Source organism: Dromiciops gliroides, chromosome 2 (assembly GCF_019393635.1).
Source record: "Dromiciops gliroides isolate mDroGli1 chromosome 2, mDroGli1.pri, whole genome shotgun sequence".
Classification (NCBI taxonomy): domain Eukaryota; kingdom Metazoa; phylum Chordata; class Mammalia; order Microbiotheria; family Microbiotheriidae; genus Dromiciops; species Dromiciops gliroides.
In genome coordinates, this window is record NC_057862.1 from 169,741,606 (window position 1) to 169,761,925 (window position 20,320).

Genomic DNA, 20,320 nt, shown 5'->3' on the forward strand with positions numbered 1-20,320 from the left:
ACACTTTTTACACCTGCAGAAGCAAATACTGTCAGAAGTTAGATTATCACTTCAGCTGTCACTGATGACTATGGTAGTCCCACGTGGGAAGTCCTACAAAGTCCATAATTAATGATTAATAAAGGGAACAATATCTAAGTAAAAAATATAAAAGGAAATACAAAGTATAAGATTGAGGGGAAGGAGAGGAGAAAGGAATGAGATCCAGGAGCAAGAAAAATATCAAAACTAAACTAGCAGGGGCAGCTAGGTGGCACAGTGGATAGAGCACCGGCCCTGGAGTCAGGAGTACCTGAGTTCAAATCCAACCTCAGACACTTGACACTTACTAGCTGTGTGACCCTGGGCAAGTCACTTAACCCTCATTGCCCTGCAAAAAAAAAAAAAAAAGACTAAACTAGCACAGGAAAATGGAATGGTTAAATCAAGATGAGATATATTGTGGGTTGAAATTGCATTTGATATGTCAAATTGCCTAAAAAAAAAATTTCTGCAAGATACTTTCAAGAACCACAATTGGAGCTTTAAGTTTAACTCAGAAGATCAAACAGATGAAGAGAGAAATTAAACAGGAGAGATGAAAAGAAATACTTAGCCAGTCACTTTTATTTAACTATACTGGTAAACACGAGTTGTATTATTTATTAAGACATTTCCTAGCTGTATGACCTTGGGCACATTATTTAACCTCTCTTTGCCTTGGTTTCCTCATTTTTAAAATGAAGATAATAATAGCAACTACCTTGCAGGATTGTTGTGAGGATAAAATGAGGTAATAATTGTAAAGTGTTTAGCACAGTGCCTGGCACACAGTAAGTACTATATAAAAGTAAGCTATTGCTGTTATTATCTCCAATTCTTAAAGATTAAAAATATCAACTCGCCAACTAAAAGGTATAATAATGAACAGCACACAAAATACAAATCAGAAGCCAAACTATAATAGGAGTGATAATTTAGAAATAAATAGAATATCATCCTAATTTATCAGGCCTTTATTGAACTCAGAGCAATGTCCTGGTACCAGCTTCATATTTTAAAGGTTTGTGGTGGGAAATGGAAGTAATTCAGAGAAGGTCACCCAAAATAATTATGAGGTTTTTTTTTATAATCAGGAAAATGTAAAGAAGTCAGAATTATTTCTCCTGCAAGTGGGCTTGATAACTAAGAACAATAAACATGTACATTTGATGACCTGAAATTTGCTCTCCGAAGCTATAAAAGGCTTTTTATAAAAGGAGAAGAATGCCTGTGTTCCAATTCTTACTAAAGATGGGGCAAGAAGAAAAATGTTCTACAAGAGGAAAGTGTGGCCTGAAGGTCAGAACCAAACCATCAAAAAAGAGAAAGGTGAGGAAGAGAGAAAAGGAAACACAGTGAATACCTACTTCTTCAGGTGTTTCTGTTCTCCCTGATGCCATAAAGAACACAGGAGAGGAGGAAGAAACAAGAATCTATATAGAATCAATTTTTTAAAGGGCTCTTTCAAAGGAAGTTTTTCCTTGGAATTTGTTTTCCAAGGGAAACCAAATGGCATTCCAATAGGAGGCTTCCTGATGGAACCCCCCCATTTATTAATTAGCTATGAACAAATCTAAGATATATTCTTTGATTCTATCCCCCAAATAGCAAACTTCAAATCATCAAGTGGACATGTTTTTTATTATCACAAATAGCAAGATAAAAAAAATTACAATAAGAATTTGGCCACTCTTGTTCAGTTTCAATAAATGGGCTCTAGAGGGGAAACATAACTTCAGAAACATAACCAAGTAGCAAGACCCAATTTCTTTTTTTCATCTATACATCTTGGCTCAACAAGGTAAAAACCAATTAAGTACAGGGTATGAGCAGACAAGGTGAATAATAGGAAACAATCAAAAGAGGTTTTTAGTCATGTCTGTGGGCTTTTATTTAGGTCCCTTTAAGACAAAAAAGGGATGTGGTTGATACAGAGACCAGCCAAACAGCTGTTTTTGTTCATTTATTATTTATATTGCTCGTGATACCAAAAAAGACTTTAAGGTACATAATAAAGTTGACATAGATATAAGACCAAACAATTTGTGTACACACACACACACACACACACACACACACACACACACACACTACCACCACCACACATTTAAAACATAAAGAATCGTATATAGTTAACATTCATCTGGAGCAGAATCTATTTTGCTTCAAGTGAACCAAAAAACGCAAGGTAGCAATCTAAACATTTAAAAGAAAAGTTCATCAAATTTGAGTGAGAATTAGAAAGTAAAACAACAGTGGGGGTCCTCTATATAGTTCTTTCACACCTATATAAATCTAATGGAAAGACAAATAAGAAATAAATTAAGGACATGAATAGAACTTTAGAAATAATTAGAAAAGCTAAATGTATGGTGATTGCTGAATGGGAGTAAAAAGGAGCTTATACATTTTACAGTTGTGCATGACACCTTCACAAAAAATAACCATGCGCTGACACCCCCAAAAGAAGAAATAATAACATATCCATTTTTAAACACAAAGCAATAAAAACTCACTTGAAAAGGAGTCATTGAAGAACAAATTTAAATTAATTGGCACCTAAATAATCCTAAGAATTGGTAGATCATGTGAAAAATACAGAGAAGCATGAACTGATGAAGAGTGAAGTAAGCAGAACCAAGAAAAAAAATACATAGTAATAACTGCGTATAATAATGTAAATGGAATGAATGACAGACCAAAAAACCAAAAGTAAATATAACAGAATTATAAAGCTCAAGTAGCATTTGAATGAAGATATATGAAAAGACATGAATAATCTACCCTTTCATAGAGGTTGGAGATCCACAGGTATTACACACTGAAATATTTTTGGACTTTTTAATGTACCTATCAGTTGAAATAGTAATTGAAAATATTAATAAATTGAGCAAAGATACAAAATATCATCAGAGATTTCTCTCACCCTCTGGCAGGAAACAAAATTAGGAGGCCAAACTAATAGAGATTTACTAGCATCCTAAGGAATCTACTCACCTTGACAGCAAATTCAGATTCTTGAGTCACATAAATGGTTTTTATAGCCTTTCAAGCCCACCGAAGGCACACTGCCAATTAGGATCATTCTACACCAACATGGGATTGTAAAGTAAAGCATTTCGCAGAAGAGGAAGAAATAGAGAGAGATCAGTCAAGGGAGAAAAGGGGAATATTTGGAATATACTAAAAGGATTTATTATAAGAAAATGTTCTCTTAGTTTAAGGGCAGAAGACAATAGGAAGATAATTAAATATTTTTACAATTGTGAAAATAGTCCTTTTAGACAAAATTGCAGGGTCTCTTATCTAAGGACAGCAAGTCATTGTTACAATAGTAGATAAAATCATCTTCTTTACCATGTTCTTGCATAAAAGTAGGGGATTTTCTAATATTAGACCACCAACTGGTTGGGGAATTTCTACATTGTTAGTCCATCAAGATGTCCAAAAAAATGGCACCTATTTTAATGCCACAATATAAAAAATCTACATAAATTATAAGCATCATCTATATATTACCAAAAAAATACAGAAAGAAGAGATAGGAATTCCATTCAAAATAACTAGGGCAAATAAAATTCTTGGCAATCTTTTTACCAAGACATACATGGAAACTACACGAATGAAACTACAATCTAGTAACAACTACAATCTTTAAAGACTGTATAGTATAACTAATCTTTGGGAAAACAGACCTAAATAATTGGAGAAATATTAATCACTATTAGGTAGGCTATGCCAATATAATAAAAATGACAGTACTTCCTAAAATTAATTTCTTCATTCAACGTCATAGCAAACTATCAAATCATTAATTTATGGGGCTATAAAAATAATAACAAAATTCATCTGGAGGATTAAAAAATCAAGAATTCAAAGGTTAAAAAAGTAGGCCTGACATTACCAGATCTAAAACTATGCTACAAAGTAATAATCATTGAAATGATTTGGTACTGATTAAAAAATAAAAGAACTGGAAAAAATTAGGTATATAACACATGGAAAAAAAAATGAACACAATAGCAGTGTTCCATAAACTCAAAGAATCAAGCCACTGGGATAAAGACTTAAGATTTAAAAAAAAACAAAACAACTACTGGGAACACTAGACAACAGTTTGGCAAAAATTAGGTAGAAACCAATGTCTCAAACCATATGCAAAGATGAGCTCCAAAAGAATACAATACTTAGACATAAAGGATGATATAAATTAAAGGAAGAAATTACCTTTCAGATCTATGAATACATAGTAAACAAGGGATAGAGAAGATCACAGAAGATAAAATGAACAAAAATTTCAAATATTTAAAATTGATGTTTTGCACAAACAAAACAAATGCAGTTAAAATTTGAAGGAAAACAGGTAACTTGGGGGACAATCTTTAAAGAAAGTTTTTCTGATAAAGTTTCCACATCTATATATAACTAAAATATTTATAAAAGGAACTAATTTATAGTTATAAAAGCTATTTCCTGATAGACTAATAGTCAAAGGATGTACACAGGCAGTTTTCCAAGAATGAAATCCAAGCTATCAACTGCCATGTGTGTGTATCTCACTAATAACTAGAGAAATGAAAACTCAAGCAATTTCTGAGTCTCTACCTCATCCCTATCACACTGACAAGGATGACAAAAAAGGAAAATGACAAATACTGGATAAGTTGCAGGAAAACAAGCATTAATAATGCACTCTTGGAGTAGCTGTGAATTGGTTCAGCAAATTGGTTCAGACATATTTCCCCCACCTCCATCCCTGCCCCCAAATATAACTACTAGATGGAAAAACACAAAGATCAAAGAAAGAGGAAAAGAATCTATGTACAAAAATATTTATAACAACAATTTTGTAATAGAAATTATGGTATAAAAATATAATGGAATTTAATTGTGCCATAAGAAATGATGAAATAGTCAATTTCAGAGAAACCTAGGAAACCCTATGTGAACTGATTTAGAATGAAGTGAACAAAATCAGGAGGGCAATTTATACAATAACAACAATATTATGAAGAAAAACAGCTGAAACACTTGAAAACTTGTGGTAATGACTAACCATGATTCCAGAAGGCATACTACCTACTTCTTGACAAAAAGGTAAGGAACTTGATGCAGAATAAAACATACATTTTTGAACAAGGAATTTGTTTTGCTTGACTATGTACATTTGTTTGGCTTTCTTCTTTTATGGGAGGTGACGAAGGCAAATGCAAAAAGGGATAGGCTAGCAGAAAAAGAAAAAGAAAAAAAAATCTTCAAAGCTTTTTTTTTTTTTTTTTTTGGCAAATGTAGAAAAGAGAACAGAGGTGAGGCCAGAAAGAATCACAGACAAGTGGGACAGCTTTGAAAACTACAGATTGGATTTATTATATACTTAAAAAGAAAAGCAAGCTATACATAACAGAGACCTTCAATTTCACATATAATCATCTTTTTCTGTTCCATTGTGTATATGGAAATGCCCATTTTACTTGGTATTCAAGTTCAGAATAAAAATTAACAATTTTTTAAAAGAATTGGCTGGCATTACTGAATTCCTTAAGAATTGTGATTTTTAGACATAAAGCTATCAAGTTTACTTAGCAGGCTGTCTTTAAATTAAGAGGGCCGCCTGTGACCTTGAATGAGTGATCTATTTCAGGTACTAAAATGGTCTCTGCAAAACTAGCCAGGTAAGAAAGAATATATACTTTCCTTATCTAGGACATGAACTACACACACCAAACTCTTGCTTTAGGTTGGCTTCTTCTTCCCCACATAAAAGACTAAGATAAAACTAGCTTGAAAAAAAGATTACTGAGAATAACTAGAATAAAATGCATTAAAATATAAAATAATGTTTAGGTTTACAAATCTGCTACAGTAAAAGCACCATTAAGAACCAAGTAAACCAGAGGCAGCTAGATGGCGCAGTGGATAAAGCACTGGCCCTGGATTCAGGAGAACCTGAGTTCAAATTCAGCCTAAGACACTTGACACTTACTAGCTGTGTGACCCTGGGCAAATCACTTAACCCTCATTGCCTCACAAAACACACACACACACACACACACACACACACACACACACACACACGCGCGCGCGCGCGCGTGCACGTGCGCAAACCAAGTAAACCTCCTTGTTTGAGCTAAAAAGGCAAAAGATTGATAACAGATGTCCATGGAAAATGAGGATCTAAAGTTAAATTTCTGCATAGGAGAAACCTTTCTGGTAGGGTAACCTTCTCTCTGCCACTACTTGTTCACCTTCAATCCCAAGAACCAAGCAATAGGAGGAAGAACATAGGCCTGAGGCTCTCCACCAACTAGTTATGGGACTAGTGTGATTAACTAGCTGTAGGTAATTTACTTAAATTGGCCAACCTCATTTTATTTATCAGTAAAATTAAAGAGGAGAAGAGAACATTGACAATAAAGCTATTCCTTATCTCCCCACTCAAGCAATAATCTCTACCCCACCACACCCTAGACCATACCTAACAATTTGTTTTGCATCTTTCTGATGAACTTAATCATATGTTATTTTACATTTGGTTATTTTGGGTTGGGAGAAAGCAGTTAGCTGTTGGGAGCAATTCAGATCTGTAACAAATACTCATGGATTTCTCATATCCGTGGATTCCTAGAACCTGTCCCTCAAGGATCAAGAAAGCATCCTCTTAACTTTCAAAGACTTAATGTTCCTGCTCAATCCAGCCTATGATAAAACCTTCCCTAATCAAACCTTCTTCTTTTATGGAAATATTTCTTCATGCTTCATCATGAGGGGAAAAAATTGTTGAAAAATAATAGTTCAGGAAATAAAACTGTCTCCTGCATATATTAACACCTAGGAAGATAACAATCTTAAAGGTTTTGCTAATAATGTAATTATATAGCTCTTCTTTGAAGAGATGCTAACAGTCCCTCTGTTTCTAATTTGTGATGTCACAACAGGGTCAACCCAAACCACATGGTGGGCTAAGATCTTTGAGATGACACACTTCCTGGGGACAACAGACTACACTGGAGCAAATGCTAAGATCTGGTTGTTGTTCAGTCATGTCTGACTCTTCATGACCCTATCTGAGGTTTTCTTGACCTTCTCCAGTTCATTTTAAACATGAGAAATTAAGGCAATTAAGGTTAAGTGACTTGCCTAGGGTGACACAGGTAATAAATGTTATTATATATTTGAACTCAAGAAGATGAGTCTTCCTGACTCCAGGCACTGTATCTACTGTGTCTCTTAGTTGTGCTAAGACCTGGTAGCAGAAGTACAAAGAGTCTTACAAATCACCGGTCAACCCAGGGAAAGGGCTGAGTAGCTTGGAGTCTTAAAAAGACAGACAGCTGTACTTGGCTATTGTGATATTTTCATCATAGTCCAGGAATCACTTGGTTTTGCTGTTAAAAATATTTTCTTTCTTTGGAATTACAATTCTCAACTTCCAAATGACTATGTGTCTACTAAAACATAGATAGCTGTGGAACATAGTGTCCACAAATAATTTTGTTTTCAACTGACAAACAGAAGACTTTCCTGAAAAGATCAGAAATAAGAGCCCTTTCTAAGTGACCACAGGATAAAATCCATTAATATTCAAAGTAGATATTTTTCATCCATCTCTTTTCTTCTGCAGAGCCATTTAAAACCTCCAGTCTCCACATCACCTTACTTCCTATTCATTCGTTTATTTGTTTACTCAATAACCAAGTATTAACCACTACATGCACAAAACACTGTGCTACAGATTGAAGAGACATAAAGAGATAATTAAGATATAGTTCCTGCCTTCATGAAGTTTACAGTGTAGCAAAGAGATGAAACATATACAAATATTCAATAACTACATTATGATGAACCAGAATAGAATTGAGACCATAAAAGAAAAACAAAGTATTACAGAAAAATCAGAGGAAGAAAATATGATTACTAAATATCCCCAAGGAAGGGTGCCACCCCCAATGAGCTTTTTAGGCTAACCTTGTTGTGACATATCAATAGGAAACAGGAGTCTGGTCAATGTCAGTATCTCTTCTAGATTGTACATGATGCCATTCAGTTGTAGTAAGATTACAAGGCTGCGCAGCTAGGTGGCGCAGTGGATAAAGCACTGGTCCTGGATTCAGGAGGACCTGAATTCAAATCCTGCCTCAGGCACTTGACACTTACTAGCTGTGAGACCCTGGGCAAGTCACTTAAACCTCATTGCCCCCCCCAAAAAAAAGATGCCTTAAATGGATGCCCGTACCTATTTCCTTCCCCTTTCCTTTCTTTTTAATTCTCTATGACTTCTGACCTTATCTTTCAACCACAACTGCCTTCTCCAAAGTTATTAATAATCTCTTAATTGTCAAATCTAATTGTCTTTTCTTTTTCAATCCCAATTCTTTTTTCTTTCTGAAGCCTTTGCCACTCTCATCTTCTTCTTCATACTCTCATCTCTCTAGGCTTTCAAGATACTGCTCTTTCCTGGTTCTCCCACCTGCCTAACTACTCTTTCACAGTTTGTTTTGCTGGATCTTTATCCAAGTCACACCAAATGTGGGTTGCCTGAGGGCTCTTTTCTAGGTCCTTTTCTCCCTCTATACTAGAGGTATCAAATGTGGCCCACAACATTCCCAAGTGCAGCCAGGACCAGATTAAAATATAATCAGGATATATTTAACAAAATAAGTAAAAATACAATAAAAATAACATATTAATGTGTAGTTTTCTAAGTGACTCTGCGGCACCCAGGTATACTTACGGACAATTTAGTGGTCCCCATTTCAATCTGAGTTTAATACCACTGCTTCATGATATTTCTCTTGATGATCTCATCCAATACATCTTCTATGTATTCAGTTATCATCTCTATGCAAATGAACTCCAGACACATATAGCCAGCTGTCTACTGGACATCTTCAATATCTTATACTTCTGGGGCAGCTAGGTGGCGCAGTGGATAAAGCACTGGTCCTGGATTCAGGAGGACACGAGTTCAAATCCGACCTCAGACACTTGACACTTACTGGCTGTGTGACCCTGGGCAAGTCGCTTCATTGCCCCACAAAACAAAACAAAAATCTTATACTTCCAAAATTCAATTCATTAGCTTTTCCCCCAAGCCTTCCTCTTCTAACTTTCCATTACTGTCAAGACCACCATAATCCTCCTAGTCACCTAAGCTCAGATCCTAGGTGTCATCCTCAACTTCTCACTCTTCCCTCCCTTCCCCTACTCCAATATAAAACATTATGGAGTCCTATCAATTCTACTTTCATAACATCTCTTGTATCAGCCCCTTTCTGTCCTCTGGCACTGCCATCAGTCAAGTGCAGGCCCTCGTTACTTCATGCCTGGACTACTGTAATAGTTTTCTGGTTGGTCTCCCTACCTTAAGTCTCTCCTCACTCCAGTCCATCCTCCAACTGTTAAATGGATCTTCCTAAAACACAGATCTGACTATGTCATTCCTGTATTTAATAAACTATATACAGAAAATCTTATGTTTGGCATTCAAAGTCCTTTATAACCTGTCTCTCTCTTTCCTTTCTACTCTTTTTACATTGCATCCTTCCTCCCCTACATACTCCACTGGTCTCCTCACTGTTCCTCACCCAATATACTCAGTCTCCCTACTCTGCACTTTCATTGGCTATCCCCAATGACTGGAATTCTCTTCTTCCTCATCTCCATCTCCTGGCTTCAAGTCCCAGAAAAAAATCCCACCTTCTCACAAGAAGCTTTTCCTGATCTCCCTTAATGCTAGTTCCTTCCCTTTCTTGGTTATTTCCAAATTTTCCTGTACATATCTTGTTTGTACATAGTTATACATCTTGTCTCCCCCATTAGACTATGAGCTTCTTGAGAGCAGGGAATCTCTTCTGCCTTTCTGTGTATCATCCAGTGCTTAGCATAGGGATTGAAACAGAGTAGGTACTTAATAAATACACCTTATCAATTAATTGACTAACTAAAATTATTTTCTCTGTCTTCACCTACTATTTATCCTTCAATACTCATCTGAAATGCTGTATCTTCCAACCTACCAATCCATGCCTCCTCTTCACTCTCATGGGTCGAACCATTTGTATTCCATCCAACAAACATCTATGATCTCTTATGTGCAAAACACTGTGCTAGGTGTTAGGCAGATAAGAAAAAAAAATAAGAAAAAAGTCCCTACTGTGGAGGAGTCTACAATCAATCAACTCTTACTGAATATTGCCTTGTACCATGGATTTTTGCGTACATGACTTGGACGTTTCAATTTTTAGAACACCAACATAACTCCCCAGAAACCATAGGCACTCAATAAATATCTGCTATTGTCCATTTCTTTCAAGTGACTAATAAGTCAACTGGCTTAAAATTACTTGAAACATTATGCAGGTATTCTCAAATACTCAAATGATTCTTAGATCTCATCAAGATAGGTATTCTTTCCAGCAATGTGCATCACAACCTCTCCCAGCCTGTCTATCCTATATAACTCTGGTCCATGTCCCATTGTCATTTCAACACCAAGGATCCACCCAAGATGTTGTGTAAGTATTGAGTAATTTCTTAAGGCTTCTTTATAGGGAACATTTAATCTTAAAGGTTTCTCAATCACCAACATTTTATGGGTTGCTTTAATTTGGGGGGGGGGGCGGGGCAATGGGGGTTAAGTGACTTGCCCAGGGTCACACAGCTAGTAAGTGTCAAATGTCTGAGGCCAGATTTGAACTCAGGAACTCCTGAATTCAGGGCCGGTGCTTTATCCACTGCACCACCTAGCTGCCCCTTTAATTTTTTACCAATAGATCCAAGTTCTGGTTCAAAAAACCATTCTGTTACCACTCAACCACAGATCTTTGACTTCAGGTTGTAGCCACCTCTCCCTAACTAGAGGACAGAAGAAATTCCCAATAGGGGAAACCTAGAGAGAAGCTTTTAAAAACATAAATTACTTTAGATCACCTCTTCTTCCTTCCTCCTCTTCAGTCAAACAGTGCAGAAGTTTATGAAAAATATCTTCTTTTTTTGTATCTCAGTATATCCAAGATTTTGTCTCAAATTTTTCACTGTGTTTAGTTCTTCAAGAAGGCTTATTTCAGGAACACACTAAAGTCCTAAACTGAAAACACAGTTTTTCCATGTCCCTTTTAGCTTTGGGATACACTAATGTGATCCAAATTGAAGGACTCCTCCAATAGCTGTCAAATGCTCTGGACATTCATCCCATTTAAACTGAGTGGTCAGAGAGTATGTGTAATATCAGAGCTTTTAATTTTAGGGAAATAAATTCTTCAAATTTTCAAGATATAGGATATTCAAGAAAACTTCTACATAGGATATTTAGGAAGAATTTTTTTTTAAAGAATACAATACTGGGGGCAGCTAGGTGGTGCAGTGGATAAAGCACCAGCCCTGGATTCAGGAGGACCTGAGCTCAAATCTGGCCTCGGTCACTTGACACTTACTAGCTGTGTGACCCTGGGCAAATCACTTGACCCTCATTACCCCACAAAAATAAAATAAAATAAAATAAAGAATACAATACATGAGAAAACTCCAAATTGAGGAGTTAGAATAAAGTTTCCTTTAATTTAGTAGGGTTTACAAAAACCTTTAGTAGGGTTTACAAAAAGCTTTATTATTATGACTTCATAGTCTGTAGGGGTGTAAGAAAATCTGAGTGCAATTATCTTTTTTATTATTATTATTGAATATCTTATTTAGGGACTTTGTTACAAAATAAATTAATAATTTCTCTTTGATAAAGATCTCTGGATTTGGACATAATTTTTTATTGCAAAATCCTGTGGATATTTTGTTAGTAAGTGATGTTTTCAAATGTTTGCTAACAAACCAGTCCCAATTATTTTAGTTCTTTTACAAAGTTTCCTGAAGACAAAGAGAATGACTCATAGGAGCACTTCCTGTGTAAGGCTTGTGATAAGGACAAGGTAAGAAATCTAGTCCCACAAAAAGACATGGCCAGGAAATGGCCAATCAAAGCAACAATTCAACAGACATTTTTAAAGAATGTATTCCTCTACTTCTTCACCTCTCCTCTCATTTTAAGTCTCTACCATCTGCCTTTCCATCTCATCATTCAACCAAAATCACTCTTTCCAAAGTTACTAATAGTCTCTTAATTGTCAAATATAGGTACTGTGCTAGGCACTGGAGATACAGAGACAAAAACAAAACAAAAACATCCTTGACCTCAAGAAGCTTATATTCAACTGGCATAGTACAGTGATCACAAAGTATGTACAAAGTAAATTCAAAGGAACCTGAAGGTTGGGATGGGAAGGAGGGTGGGGTGTCAGGAAATGCCTCTTGTAGGAGTTAATGTCTGAGCTGAGCCATGAAAGGAACTAGGGATGCCAAAAAGCAAGGTAAAGAGATACAACATCCCTGGCATGGGAAACAGTTTGTGTAAAGGAACTGAAGCAGATATGTAATCTCCTTTACCAGAAAAAAACAAGTCAGCCAGTTTGGTTTGAATATAGAATACACAAGTGAGCAATGGGGAAATCGGCCTTGAAGGTGGGGTTGGAGTCATATTGTGAAGGGTTGTAAAAGTGCAGAAATGTTTGCATTTTAGCTTAGAGGCAAGAGGGAGCCAGTGGAGCTTACCAAGAAAGGGATTGACATGGGCTTTTTTAGAGCCATGCCAGTATGTACTGCCAGTATGAATGCCCACACAAGTGAACAAAATCGATGTCAGCTCTGAGAAGACTCCCTTCCAACTCTTCTGCCACACATTTTGCCCCCAACATTCTACCATTACAGAATCATTCCCTTTAGTTTTCAAAAGTAATTTGATATAAGAAAACACTCTCCACCATTCCTTTAGAGAAAGGGAGGGAAGGGGGTAGGGGTAAAGAGAGGTACAGTTATGGAACATTTTGTACACAATGTCAGATTTTTTTATTGATTTTGCTAAAAATTGTTCTCTTCCTACTCTTATTTTTCCTTTTTAAAAAATTCTTCAGCATAGCTCTCTGGAAGGGGAGAGGAAGAAGGATCCAGAAGGAAAAATAGGAGATGAAAAAACATCAATAAAAGTTTGGAGGATAGGGGCGGCTAGGTGGCGCAGTAGATAAAGCACCGGCCCTGGATTCAGGAGGACCTGAGTTCAAATCCAGCCACAGACACTTAACACTTACTAGCTGTGTGACCCTGGGCAAGTCACTTAACCCCCATTGCCCCGCAAAAAAAAAAAAGTTTGGAGGAGGTAAGTACCCCATAGGAGGGATAACACATAGAATTATTATCAGCTAACACCTTACTTAATATGGGTTAATTTAACAGAAAAAAGCCTTCCTTTGTGATAATGAAACAAGGAACAGGTACCTCTGGAGATGTGAAAAGGATAGCAGAAGGGGTAAGGGAAATATGGTGCATAAAGACAAAGTAAAATATTGAATGGAAAGCTGCCTAATTCTGCCCCAGAATAACTGGTTATCAGCAGTGCTCAACTGCTAAAAATAAAGCACCACGAACTTTACCAAGTCAAAAATGTAGACGGAAACAATAAGACCAGAAATATACAAGGAGTAAGATGACCACTATTGGCCTGTTTTGACTAGAGATTCTGTCCTGAATTACCTATTTTAAGGAAAACGAGAAATGGTATTAATAAATGAATTATACCAAAGATCCCCAAACTTCTATCAGATTTAGTCAACTCTGTCTTCATCAAACGTGAGACATAAAAGTAGCAAAAACTTGGAATTCCATATCCTTTCCTTTCCTCTTCTCTCTCCTGGTGCCTTGCAGTCACTCTCTGACTATAAACTATCCAGGAACTACAGATCTGCAACCAGGGGAGGAGTTTCTATACCAGAAGCTCTTCACACTGATGAAATCACAAGTTGAGACATATGTATGTACCAGCATATACAGACCACATACAAATATCATATATGTTAAATCTAGAATACTACATCAATGTAATATCTACTATATAAATATATATTAAAGCTTATTATGTATGTATATATTATTGAAGCTATATATGTGTGTGTATTATTAAAGCACTAAGACTTTTGAGACATCATGCATATATATGTATACTAACACATACATATGTATATGTATTTATATTCCTGCATAGTATCATATATTATATATACACACACACACATACATAATATACATGCATGTGTATATGCATGTATACACATATACATAGTGTCCCAAAAGTCTTAGTGTAGTTTTAAGCTAGTGCGCTCTCTCTCTCTCTCTCTCTCTCTCTCTCTCTCTCTCTCTCTCTCTCTCTCTCTCACACACACACACACACACACACACACACACATGCACACTGTGTAATTTAAGATTCTAAATGTGGATTCTAATCTGTTCCCCCAGTTTTGGGGGAAACTGACTAAAATCACTGATAAAACGAGTTTAGGTTTTTAAGGGTTTATTGAAAAATAGAAAGAAAAAGATTGAGAACAGAATTCCAACAGCCTGACATTCCTATCTTTCCTCAAATTTCCTGTGAAATTCTCTGCCGCCACCACCACCATCAAGTCAGGAACCCAAAAGAGACAGAGCTCTCTGCGGAGGCCCTCTTTCCTCTTTCCTGTCTCCTCCCAGAAAATAGGAGGCTCCTCAAGCTGATTGGCTGGTAGCCTTGATAGACAGCACCCATGAGCAAACGTCACTTCCTGACAGAAGGTAAAGCCACATGGCCTTGCCCTCTGAGGCATTTTCCTCATGGTGGAGCTTTCCTATAGTAAGTCTCCAGTAGGTGGCATCATTCCAATCATTACAACACACACAAACACACAAACACAGAGCACATTCATTCCAAAAAATACAGGATTAAAAATTTTTTTTAACTTGTAAAGCTGAACCTTTTAGGACTTATTTATGCACAGGGCCACTTAATCTTAATGAGATATAATGGCATAAAAAAAAGTTTTCAGGAGAAAAATAAAAGATGAGGTTGATTCCATATAGGCCTTCAAATAACCAGCTGAATCTGACATTATTGCAAACCAAAAACCATTTCACCCCAAAGGCTAATTTTTGTTCTGTTCTGTTTTTGTTTTAAGGATACAATTGGGGAAATGTTTTGTTATGGATAGATAAATGGCTTGGAGACAGGGGAAAAAAAAAAAGATTAGGGATAAAAAGACATTTCCATAAATAGGGGCCCTACTTAGCATCGGGATTTTTATTTACACAGTGAAACCCCCAAGTTTACACACCCCACCATGCTGTGCTAAATGGTGGATACCAAACCAATAGCAATAAACAAAAGGATGAAATCACAATGCTGTTTGAGGAGTAAAGGAAGTAGCCAATAACGTTCAGTGTAAAACAGTATCATATAATGCTTTCAGGGAAGAATAGTTGTGGAATCTCAGAGTTGAAATAGGTCACTCAGCTCAACCTATTCCCAAAGAAGAATCCTTTCTAAAAACAGTCCAATAAGTAGTCACTCAGCCTTTGCTTGATGACCTCTGGAAATGAAGAACTTATTACTTATCATGACAATCCTTTAATTTTTTATTTCATTTTTTAAATTTTTATTTAATTTATTTTTTGTTACATTTTAAGTTCCCAACTGTGTCCCTTCTTCCCCCTAGACCCAGCACTAGAGAAGGTCACCATTTGACACAGATATAGAGAAATACGGATATATAATTTAGATATTATATGTACACTAGATGTGTGTACCTATATCTACATGTATATTTATATATGTAAAACCATAGTATGCATACTTTCTTCCTTCTAGGTGCTTTGTAGTTGATTTGAATATTTCTAATACTCAGAATAACTTAATCATTTACAGTTATTCTTTGAACAATATTTAAATTACACTATACAACATTCTCTTGGTTCTGGTCATTTCAATCTTTGTTATTTCCATGTTTTTCTAAAATCAGCCTGCTCACAATTTCTTATGGCACAGTAGCATTCCATCACAATCATATACCACAACTTGTTCAGCTATTCCTCAACTGATGGGCATCCCCTCAATTTCTAATTCTTTGCCACCACAAAGAGAACTGCTATAAGTATTTATGAACATACAGGTTCTTTTCTTTTTCTCTGGGGCATAATTCCATATTGCCCTCCAAAATGGGTGGATCAGTTCACAGTTCCACCAAGAGTGGATCAGTCTCATGACAGCCATTTTAGATAGTTTTACTTATCAGGATTTTCCTTGGATCAGCCAAAATCTGTCCCTCAGAAACTTCTGCCCTTTGCTTCTAGATCTGCACTCTGAGGCCAAACAAAACAAGTCTATCTTTCTAAAACTTGGAAAACAGCTCTCATGTTTCTACCCCTCCTTAACCCAAGTCATCTCTTCTCCAGGCCAAACAACTTCTGTTCATTCAACTGATATTCCAGTCTCTTCACCGTACCTATGTCCCTGCTTTGAATGTGCTGTAGCTTGTTGACATCTTTGTTAAACTGTGGCACTCAGGGCTGGTCACAATATTAAAGAAGCAGTATCATATTGCAGACTGCTGAACCTGGAGTAAAGGGGAATTGATTTCAAATCTTGCCTCTGATTATGGCCAAGTAACCACTGGCAAGTCACTTAACCTGAACCTCTGGTTTTCCATCTGTCAAAGGTGATAATAATACCCATATTACCTATGTCACGGAGTTTGTATGAGGCTTACATGAGATAATTTATATGTATCATAGGTTGAACACAGAAATTCTCTAATTCCAGCCATCCTCACGAACCTCAGCCCCTGTGTCCTCAGGGGATGAGGAACTTCCAAGCTGCTCCTAGCCAAGGGGTAACTGAGTACAGAAAGGATTTGTAGCCTAGTTATGACACAAAAGTTCCTGAGTCTTCCTTGCCCTCTGACAAGTAGAGGAAGGGCGGTCAGTTAAAAAGAAATGGCTTCTGGTTTGCATTCCCCTTTCCCACGTGACAAATAGAGCTGTTACTAAATTCTCTGAGGGGAGTAAAGGGATAAGTGGTGGTCTTTCTTCCTATCCCTCTTCTACCTTGTGGACCATGGACTCAACTAAACAAGCTGGTGTCATCTTCTGGTGGCTAGGACTAACATGGGGCTCCTCCTTGATTTTGATGGGTTCAAGACACTGGGGTGTATATTTCAGGGAGTTGTTCACAGCAGTAGAAACTGGATAGAACATGATGTTCTGTACAGGATGAATCACCTTCAGAGCAAAAAGGTCTTCCAGCAAAAAGAGGATAGATGACCACTTGCTAGCTATGCTGTAGTGCTGATTCCTTTTTGGTATGAATTAGAATCAATGACCCCTGAGGGTCTTTCCAACTATGAAAATCTATAATTCTGTGAATGCTCCCCCTCTCCTTCCTTTGTTAAATTTCAACACATTTTTTTTTTTTAAACGGGGCAATGGGGGTTAAGTGACTTGCCCAGGGTCACACAGCTAGTACGTGTCAAGTGTCTGAGGCCGGATTTGAACTCAGGTACTCCTGAATCCAGGGCTGGTGCTTTATCCACTGCGCCACCTAGCCGCCCCCCAACACATTCTTAAAGTCCAAATCACATCTGCTCCTTCCATAAAAGTTTCTGTGATCCCTTCAAATGGTCATGACCCTCCCCCTCAGAGTATAGCAATTTGTCTCTCACCTCCATGACACACTTGTCATGTAATATTGTGAATTACAGTAGTGTGTGTTTGTGGCTTATTCCCCTACTGGACTATAAGCTCCATGATGGCAGAAACTATGTCTTATCAAAGTTTTTATCTTTAATTGTTCTTGTAGTTACTGGACTCTCCGATCCAACCAAAACTCTGTGGTACTATTCTATTGATCAAAAGCCTCTTGGGGCAGCTAGGTGGCACAGTGGATAGAGCACCGGCCCTGAAGTCAGGAGTATCTGAGTTCAAATCCGGCCTCAGACACTTAACACTTACTAGCTGTGTGACCCTGGGCAAGTCACTTAACCCCAATTGCCTCACTAAAAAAAAAAAAAGCCTCTTGAAAGCTTGAGCTTCATCAGACTATACAAAGAACAAAACCTGAATGTCTAAAGCAAAGAGGGGAGATGGCCTCATGGTTTTAGCTTGATTCAAAATAATCATGTTGCCCAGAAGACCAGGGCAGTTTTGGGGTTTTTTTGGGGGGGGGGGCAGGGCAATGAGGGTTAAGTGACTTGCCCAGGGTCACACAGCTAGTACATGTCAAGTGTCCGAGGCCGGATTTGAACACAGGTCCTCCTGAATCCAAGGCTGGTGCTTTATCCACTGCAACACCTAGCTGCCCTCTTTTGTTTTGTTTTGTTTTTTATTTATTTATTTATTTGTTTTGCTTTGGTTTTTCAGACCAGGGTACTTTTGAGACTAGTCCAGATATCCATAGCCATATTTAAAACAGGTTTAATAATAACTAATAATAACTAGGGGCAGCTAGGTGGCTCAGTGGATAAAGCACCGGCCCTGGATTCAGGAGTACCTGAGTTCAGATCCGGCCTCGGACACTTGACACTTACTAGCTGTATGACCCCGGGCAAGTCACTTAACCCCCATTGCCCCACAAAAAAAAAAAACAAAAACAAAAACTAATAACAACTAAAAGTTATATAATACCTACTATGTGCCAGGCACTGTGCTAAGCACTTTACAATTATCATCTCATTTGATCCTCACAACAATTCTGAAAAGTAAGAGTTTTATTTATCCCTATTTTATACATGAGGAAACTGAGGAAAACAGAGGGTAAGTGATTTGCCCAGGCTCACCCGGCTAGTGTCCGAGGCCACACTGAAACTCAGGTCTTCCTGACTCCAGGCCTAGCTCGGTGCCACCTAGATGTTTAAAGTGACTAATGATAATATTAAACCTTCTGCTTGGTCCTGACTTAGAGAAGCCCAATTCCCTGAACAGAAGCCAAACTGTCCCCAAGATGGAGGGATTTTCCAAAATCATCTCATAACAGACCAGACCCAAAGATGCAGTGCAGGAAACACTAGATCAGATAGGATAGAGAAACTTGGGTTCAGCCCCAGAGCAGTGAAATGTAGAAAATACACAAAGCACTGTACTCTTTCAACAGGTAGTTTAGTATTTTCTTAATAGGAATGAATGAAAGAATGAAAAGGCATTTGTTAAGTACTGACCACTTTGTGCCAAGTAGTCCCTCAATGCTAAGCATTTGGGAAACAAACAGAATAAGAAGACAGTCCCTGCTCTGAGGTTAGTCTCTTAAGCTGCAAAGACAACACAAATAGGAGGGTTCAGCTGCAGGGCAGATAGAAAGGCCTAAAGGTTCCATGGTTGCATAAGAAAAGTGGATGGCAAGGCCCTGGAGTCCAGTAATGCTTAAAAGAGGAAGCTACTAAATGACAAACTTTTCCACCTTCTTTGGCCTTATCCCAAGTAAGCTCTTTCCCAGCCTGGCCCTATTTCTTTCCCCAATGGATGGACTCACAGTATTTTAGGGGTTACTTCTACCCATGCAGCCAATGTCCTTTGTCAAGTTCCACCTGCCAATAACCCCCAAAACCAGAATTTGCCCTGTTAGTTATGGTTCTAACATATACATATCCCTAAGATTGAACTAGAACTAGATCAAACTTCCAAAGACCATTATGGGAGTCTGAGATGGAGTGGTAGAGTAAGGCAAGAAAAATTCACCAACAAGCACCACTTAGGGAACTTTAAAAAATGTTAGTATCCTGATCTAAGAAAAAAATTCCTATTAATGAATGAGCACCAAACTATGACAACCTCAGCAACTAACAAGATAGCAGCGAGCTCAAACAAGTGTATGTATTAGAGCAAATCTAAATACTTCATCTTGGTATTGAAGAATTCTACAGCCTGGTGCCATCTTACTTTTCAAACTTCATCCCACTACTCACTAATATGTACTTTCTCTTCTACCTGGAATTCTCAAACATGCCATATCTGGTACTGCCTCTATCTATACTTAATGTTCATTTATTTATTCCTACAAGGATTGGGCAGACACTAGATATTCAAAAAAAGTGTTACTGAAGGATAATAACAATGCCTTTCTTAGACTTATAAGATCACAGATTTGGAGTTTGAATAGTTCTTAGAGGTAATCTATTCCAACCCCTTCATTTTATAAATGAAGGTCACACAGGTAGTAAGTAGCAAAATTGACATTTGAACACAGGCCATCTGAGTCCAGATCCAGTGTACCTCCTACTTCACCATGCTCTTATACAAGGCTTGAAATGTTTTTTCACAATGCTCAAAAAAAAAAAAAAAAAAAAAGGAGAAAAATTGGCCCCTCTGACATTCTATCTGGTGTATACAGACAATGCTCAATGCCTTTGGGATTCCAAAAGTAATTTAAAAATAATTTTTAAAAAATCTTTGAGAGGCATCATGA

The 20,320-nt window shown here is 37.2% G+C and overlaps 1 protein-coding gene across 3 annotated transcripts in view; it reads right to left on the bottom strand.

The window, feature by feature from the left end:
• Positions 1-20,320, bottom strand: part of GALK2 (galactokinase 2) — a 176,786-nt gene that overhangs the window by 125,515 nt on the left and 30,951 nt on the right. The window lies entirely within an intron of this gene.